This window comes from Nomascus leucogenys, chromosome 4 (genome assembly GCF_006542625.1).
Source record: "Nomascus leucogenys isolate Asia chromosome 4, Asia_NLE_v1, whole genome shotgun sequence".
Taxonomy (NCBI): domain Eukaryota; kingdom Metazoa; phylum Chordata; class Mammalia; order Primates; family Hylobatidae; genus Nomascus; species Nomascus leucogenys.
The window spans coordinates 2,749,127-2,757,423 of NC_044384.1; positions in this window are offsets into that span (position 1 = coordinate 2,749,127).

Consider the following 8,297-nt stretch of genomic DNA (forward strand, 5'->3'; position numbering starts at 1 on the left):
AACAGAGGTCAGAGTGGACACTTTCAACCCCAAATCTGCAGACAGGCTCCTGCAGAGAGTCAGGGTTGAGACCACTGATCTGGAGCGGGAGCCACTGAAGCTCACCGGAACCCTCCAAGGGTGGCACTCATGAACCACTGGAGGCCAGTGTGGACTATCTGGAGGCTGCAGGGTGGGGCTGCAGAGCTACGGGATCCTCTGCACTTTGATGGCCTTCCCTTGAGGAACCCAGTGGGTGCTCACAGTAGCGATCCAAGAGAGACCCAGGGAGACCCTCATGGCGCCACAGGTGGAGGAAAAAGCAATCATTTTGAAATGCACCCAGAGCCTTCTCCATATAACAAAGGCCCTCCCTCCAGAGGGAGATACTGTGCCAGAACCTTATCCCTGATGGGGGAAAAGCATTCCTCCCACTGCAGCCCTCCCAGCATTCCTGTACCACCTGAGGGGGGACCGCAGGCAGCGCAGACTGCAGGGCGGAGTGTCAGGAAACACTTTGAGAGGCATCTGCCGGGGAAGCAGCAGCAACACAGGCATAACGTCGGTGCCGCTGGAGGAACAGGAAGAGCCGTGGCCCCAAGACACAGGGGCGAGGTGAGGCTGAGACTCAATCCTAAGGTTACAGGATGTTCCTCGCCCCCCAGACGTTACCACCACCCCGACAGGATTCCAGGGTAGTAACTGTGATTACAGCAGCAAGAGCTGAGAGACACAGACTTCCTCTGAAAAGACGTCCGTGGGAAAGCTCACAGTCGAGAGAGAGAGAGAGAGAGAGAGAGAGAGAGAGAGAGAGAACAAGCTCACTGGGGTGCACTTGGATTAGGCGCCTCAGGCAAGTGATGAGCAAAGCCCAAATGCTCACCACACTGGCATAAATCGTCAGCGGAAGGTCCTGATCTCTCCGTTTCCTATGACTCAATACATGTCCAGCTTTCAACAGAAACTGCACGGCACCCGCAATGCAGGAAGAGCACGGCCCGAAGCGACAAAGCCAGCAAGAGAACCGGCTCCGGTGGGACAGACGCCCCGGAGGAGCAGACGGGGAATGTGAGTGACTGTTATTACGATGCTAACTTCTTAACCTATTAACATATAATACATTCGCATATGTTAATTGGACTATTAATATGGAATGATCCACAGGCAGTCTGGCTAAAAGAAGATAACCAGGGCTGCTCAGGACGGGGGCAGGTCAGAAACACCTTGCAGGGCTGGTTGCCAGAAACAGCCTGGCAGGTCCTCGGAATGCTAAACAGAAAACCACCGCACGACCCAGCAGCGCCACTCCCAGGTGTGCACAGGAGAAGTGAAGACTCGTCCACACAAAACTTCTACGGGGTTAGACTACACACAACAGAAAATTGTGAGTAAAGTTGTAAAATAAAAATGTATTGTAAAATAAAATAAACATTGTAAACAAAAATTCACCGGAGTGTCGCCAGTTGATTATTCTCCGTACCATGCCAATGGCACCTAAGAAGAGACCCCACGGTGTTTGTTCTTCGAGCGCTGCTGTGTTCCAGGCACCATTCCAAGCTGTAGGAAGTCCGCCGTGAAACGAAGCAAACGAGCGCCGTTACCCAGCAGCGCTTACAGCCCAGCGGGTTGGGCTTCTGTGAATCCGCAAGCCCAAGGTTAATGGAAAGGGGGCAGCCAGTCTTGGAGCTACGGATTCTGACTGTGGCCGCCCCGCCCCACCTGAGTCTTGCTTGTGGTATGTATTAGACAAGACGCCAAAACCATGTTGAGTGGGGCTGTGTGCGAAGACAAATGTTATTTTTAGTCCTCATGACGTTGGTGTCCTTACTCCAAATTTACGGATGAAAATGTATATCAAAACATCATATTGTACACCTAAAATATATAAACTATTTCTTAATATTTTGTGAATAATGAAAATGAAGACATTGCAGCTTCTATAAAAATAAAATACTACAAAAAATGAGAATGGAAGCTTTAAGAATTTAAGCATTTGGGCCCGGCACGGTGGCTCACGCCTGTAATCCCAGCACTTTGGGAGGCCAAGGCGGGTGGATCACCTGAGGTCAGGAGTTCAAGACCAGCCTGGTCAACATGGTGAAACCCCATCTCTACCAAAAATACAAAAATTAGCTGGGCGTGATGGCAGGCGCCTGTAATCCCAGCTGCTCAGGAGGCTGAGGCAGGAGAATCCCTTGAACCTGGGAGGTGGAGGTTGCAGTGAGCTGAGATCACGCCACTACACTCCAGCCTAGGTGACAAGAGGGAAACCCTGTCTCAAAAAAACAAAAAAGAAAGAAAGAATTTCAGCATTTTGTCAAGAAACCAAATGCTGGTAACCAGTATGGATTTGAAGGCTGACATTTTTTACTTTTAGCTGCAATATTTTACTGCCCACTAGCCCACTCCCAGTAGTACTATTATATGAGAGAATTTGCACTTAGAGGACACAGCAGGTTTCTCACTCGTGGCGCCGCAGACGTTGCTTCTGGAGAATCGTGTGGTGCTGGGTGCCATTCTGATCATTGACAGAAGCTTGGCAGCATCCCCGTCTCCACCCATTACAGCCTGCAGAAGGCCATTCCCACGCCACAATAGTCTGCATGGCCTCTGGACCCTGCTGAAGTCCCCTATACAACAGTGACCCTTCACTGAGAGGCACTGTTGTGAGGCAATTCAGATGGGTGGTTGCACCTGTTTCGAGATTTTACTTATAATATCTAAACACTGTAGGCATGTGGCTATTAGCAAGAGGATATTTGCATAGTTAAATATTGTAGGATAATGGGAAGCATACATTTTAGATTAGTCGTATTTTTATTATTTTGCTTAGATTATGTTTTTACTATGGGGCAAACTCTAAGGAGGCTGACTAAATTAGCTGAGCATAATCTGAGATGAAAAATGTAACAGTCGTTCATTTTTTAGCTTGATAGAGAATAACATTTCAAAATATATCAAATGTAAGGATGTCCTAAGGAATTTTCAGAGACTTCTGGAGACAAAATCAAAAACAAGTTTTTGTTCTAGTGCCCTCTATTGCTAGAAGTGCTCCTATAGAATTACTCACTTGCTGATAGCAATGAAAAACTCTGGAAAAATACATTTTAAAGATAACTGCTTGAAGACACTGGAGAGTTACAAAATACAGGGACAAAGTGCAAAATGTTCCAGCCATAAAATGATGAACTGCCCTGCAAGCAGCGCCCACAGGACTCCACCTCCCTGTGTGGGGCTCCCAGCGAGGCAGAGCACGGCACCTAAAATCAGAAACCAGGGAGGGATTTGCTGGAAAGGGGACCAAGGAAACCTGCTGGGGCCGTGGAAATGTGTTACGTATTGATTGGGGTGGTTATTACATGTTTATACATTTGTCAAAACTGTTTTTAAATGCACACTTAAAACCGTCAGTGTTAGTGTCTTTAAATTTTACCCCAATAAGCAAGCACATCAGTGCCTTACAAGAAACAGCAATATCTCTTACACAAGGAAGTCAGAGCGCCTTGAGGAGTTTAATGGCCCAAATGGACACGCGGCGGGGCTTAGAAAGAGTCCTCGCAGGGCCTGGGCCAGAACTGTTTGTTCTCGTTTGCTGATTTTCATGGCTTTGTTGAGATATAACTCACAGAGCAACAATGCCCTCATTTAAAATGTACAACTCAATGGTTTTTAGGTGCATTCACAGAAGTGTATAACCATCGCCACAATTTTAGAAGATTTTCATCAGAAAGAAACCCCTTTTTTTAACTCACACTAAAACTTGGTCGTGTCGTAAATATCAATTTTCTTTCCTTCTTTCTTTTTCTCTGTATTTATTAAGTACTGCCTCTCAGCTCCCACTTGAGAGTTCAGTAGGGGAAAAATATGATCTAAATGTCAAATGTGAATTATAGCTTAGAGCAAGCCAAAATTTAAATCAGTATTTCCAAACCAAACGGTATTACCCGTTAGTTGGTCAGGACCCTTAGCTTAGTGGGTTTTCATTATCATTTGTTTAAAAAAAGAGAGAGAAAAAGAGAATAGAATAGAAAATATCAGCATGTGCTACACATAATGTCAGCATTATTTGACGAAATATGTTTTAGGGATGTGTATATGTTGGTTCTTACTGCAAAATCTGTTACCATGGAGTCAGTGAAAAAATAGAAAAAACAGGTATTTAAACCATCCCTTTGGCTGTTTTTGATCTTCTTTGGGTGAAAATGCCCCATCTCTGCCGCCTTGTCCTGCCCCTCTCCTCAGATGCTGCAAATGGGGTGTGAGGTGGGGAGCGGGGCCATAAGCGTGGGTCCTGGGCTTGGCCGGGTTGTGAGGTGGGCAGCGGGGCCGTGAGCGGGGGTCCTGGGCTTGGCCGGGGTGTGAGGTGGGCAGCGGGGCTGTGAGCGTGGGTCCTGGGCTTGGCTGGGGTGTGAGGTGGGGAGCGGGGCCGTGAGCGTGGGTCCTGGGCTTGGCTGGGGCTTGAGGTGGGCAGTGGGGCCATGAGTGTGGGTCCCCGGGCTTGGCTGGGGCATGAGGTAGAGAGCGGGGCCGTGAGCATGGGTCCTGGGCTTGGTTGGGGCATGAGGTGGAGAGTGGCGCAGTGAGCACGGGTCCTGGGCTTGGTTGGGGTGTGAGGTGGGGAGCAGAACCGTTAGAGTGGGTCCTCCGTTGTAGCAGAGATGTTCTTCAAGCAGAGGAGGAGAGAAAACAAAGTCAAGTGACCCAGGTCCCAGGCCTCCTGCACCGCCTCTGTCACAGTGAACAAGATCCCCAGTTCCCAAAGATCAGATAGTTGTAGATGTGTGGTAGTATTTCTGAGGGCTCTGTTCTCTTCCATTGGTCTATATCTCTGTTTTGGTACCAGTACCATGCTATTTTGGTTACTGTAGCCTTGCAGTATAGTTTGAAGTCATGCCTCCAGCTTTGTTCTTTTGGCTTAGGATTGACTTGGCAATGTGGGCTCTTTTTTGGTTCCATATGAACTTTAAAGTAGTTTTTTCCAATTCTGTGAAGAAAGTCATTGGTAGCTTGGTGGGGATGACATTGAATCTATAAATTACCTTGGGGAGTAGGGCCATTTTCACAATATTGATTCTTCCTATCTATAAGCATGGAATGTTCTTCCATTTGTTCGTGTCCTCTTTTATTTTGTTGAGCAGTGGTATGGGAAAAGGATTCCCTATTTAACAAATGGTGCTGGGAAAACTGGCTAGCCATATGTAGAAAGCTGAACCTGGATCCCTTCCTTACACCTTATACAAAAATTAATTCAAGATGGATTAAAGACTTACATGTTAGACCTAAAACCATAAAAACCCTAGAAGAAAACCTAGGCAATACCATTCAGGACATAGGCATGGGCAAGGACTTCATGTCTAAAACACCAAAAGCAATGGCAACAAAAGCCAAAATTGACAAATGGGATCTAATTAAACTAAAGAGCCTCTGCACAGCAAAAGAAACTACCATCAGAGTGAACAGGCAACCTACAGAATGGGAGAAAATTTTTGCAATCTACTCATCTGACAAAGGGCTGATACCCAGAATCTACAAAGAACTCAAACAAATTTACAAGAAAAAAAACAAACAACCCCATCAACAAGTGGGCGAAGGATATGAACAGACACTTCTAAAAAGAAGACATTTAAGAAGCCAAAAGACACATGAAAAAATGCTCATCATCACTGATCATCAGAGAAATGCAAATCAAAACCACAGTGAGATACCATCTCACACCAGTTAGAATGGCCATCATTAAAAAGTCAGGAAACAACAGGTGCTGGAGAGGATGTGGAGAAATAGGAACACTTTTACACTGTTGGTGGGCCTGTAAACTAGTTCAACCATTGTGGAAGACAGTGTGGCGATTCCTCAGGGATCTAGAACTAGAAATACCATTTGACCCAGCCATCTCATTACTGGGTATATACCCAAAGGAATATAAATCATGCTGCTATAAAGACACACGCACACGTATGTTTATTGCAGCACTACTCACAAGAGCAAAGACTTGGAACCAACCCAAATGTCCAACAACGATAGACTGGATTAAGAAAACATGGCACATATACACCATGGAATACTATGCAGCCATAAAAAATGATGAGTTCATGTCCTTTGTAGGGACATGGATGAAACTGGAAACCATCATCCTCAACAAACTATCGCAAGGACAAAAAACCAAACACCGCATGTCCTCACTCATAGGTGGGAATTGAACAATGAGAACACTTGGACACAGGAAGGGGAACATCACACACTGGGGACTGTTGTGGGGTGGGGGGAGTGGGGAGGGATAGCATTAGGAGAGATACCTAATGTAAATGATGAGTTAATGGGTGCAGCACACCAACATGGCACATGTATACATATGTAACAAACCTGCACATTGTGCACATGTACCCTAAAACTTAAAGTATAATATACATATATAAAAGATCCCCAGCTCCCAGGCCTCCTGCACCACCTCCATCACAGCGAACAAGATGCCCAGCTCCAGGGTCTCCTGCGCCGCCTCCGTCACAGCGAACAAGATCATTTCTAGTTTTTTATCTGGTTTTCCCAGACTGACTTCTCTACTCGGAAAAAATCACTTTCATGGTAAATTAATGAATAAAAATAAGCTTTGTTGTTTTTTTTAAAAAAGGACTGCTACCCTTGTATACTCTGTTGATAAACTCCCAAGAAAATGACAGCAATACCACGAACTGCATCTCTGCATCTGTGCTTGCTAAGATCATGGGTTTCGCATGAGAATGAACACCAGGGACGGTATAGGTCTCTAACACAAACTAAGGTTTGGAAGCCTTGCTGGTTCTCAGGACAGCTGATGTGGATGGTGTGCACGGCGTTATTGGGCCCAGACAGCAGAAGCCTGACTGTTACTCTAATCCTGGGAGCCAGTGGAGCTCTGGCTTCTGCACAGCATACTTCACTTTTGAGTTTTCCCTTTTCCACCGAGTTCTTCTTAGCAATTTTTTGACTGGAGCAATGGGTTAGAAATTCAAGGGCCTCCTCTTGCTTCCTCTCCCTTAGAAAACCCCGAGATGGCAGTGTGGGCATGAGCTGTGGCAAACATGGTGTTAGGTATGCTGCTTTAGGTCATAACAACAAATATTCCACCTTTCCCAGGGCAGCCTTTCCATCAATCCAAAGGTGTCTTAACATTCAGAGAATTAAAGATACCTTCTACTTAATAAAACGTATGCTTTCTAGTAATGTGCCGTGCTTGCCTGTGACACAACGCTGACCCCTGGAAGAACTCATTCCCACCCTTGAGAAGCAATCATCATCTCAGGAAGAGGTCCCAAAGTCCACTCGCCACGCCTCAGGCACTGAAGGAGTGCTTGACCTCACCACCATCCGACCAGCCCATCAGTGCCAAGAACTGAACCACACTTACGGATCAAAAGGACCGGCCAGGAACACAGCACCTTCTTCATGTCTTGTTAGTGCCTGGCTCTCACTCAGGGATCAGTGGTGCCTGCAGCAGTGGGGATGGTGAGCAGCTCCCTGAAGATGCAGGACTATGGTGGTCCAACCATCTCCCTAAGAAGCTCTGTTCTAAAAATCTGATTAACAAATGTCCAAATGCACTTTTAACATTATTGAATTATACGAATGATTCCATCCTGGAGTAGAATTTCACCACCATGCTATACCTCAGATACATGACGGGGGAAAAAGGATGCTGTTGGCAAGAACAGAAAACCAAACACCCATGTTCTCATTCATAAGTGGGAGTTGAACAATCAGAACACATGGACACAGGGAGAGGAACACCACATACTGGGGCCTGTTGGGGGGTGGGGGACTAGGGGAGGGAGAGCATTAGGACAAATACCTAATGTAGATGATGGGTTGATGGGTGCAGCAAACCCACATGGCACGTGTATGCCTATGTAACAAACCTGTACATTCTGCACATGTATCCCAGAACTTAAAGTATAATTTAAAAATGCAAAAAAAAAAAAAAAAAGGATGTTGTTGGAAGGCCTAGAGACAGAACCATCATATAGTATTATCTTTTCCAGGACACACTCAAAACTACACAACTCACTCTGGGACTGTTTGTTAGAACCCAACTCATTCGTAGATCATGCACTGCCAGCAATTATTTAGAAATCATAAGTTGAAAAGTGCTTCAAATTTGGTCTAAATTATGTGCAGATAATTATTGTAATTAGAAAAGTAATGCAGCTCAGAAAACCTGCACATAGAAGTGTGATAAAATAATCTTAGTATTGAATGACAAGGACATACACATAGGTCAAACACAATTCTAGTTTCAGAAAGCCCTTGGGGAAAAGGAGAATATCATTAAGGTCTCCAGATTGTTA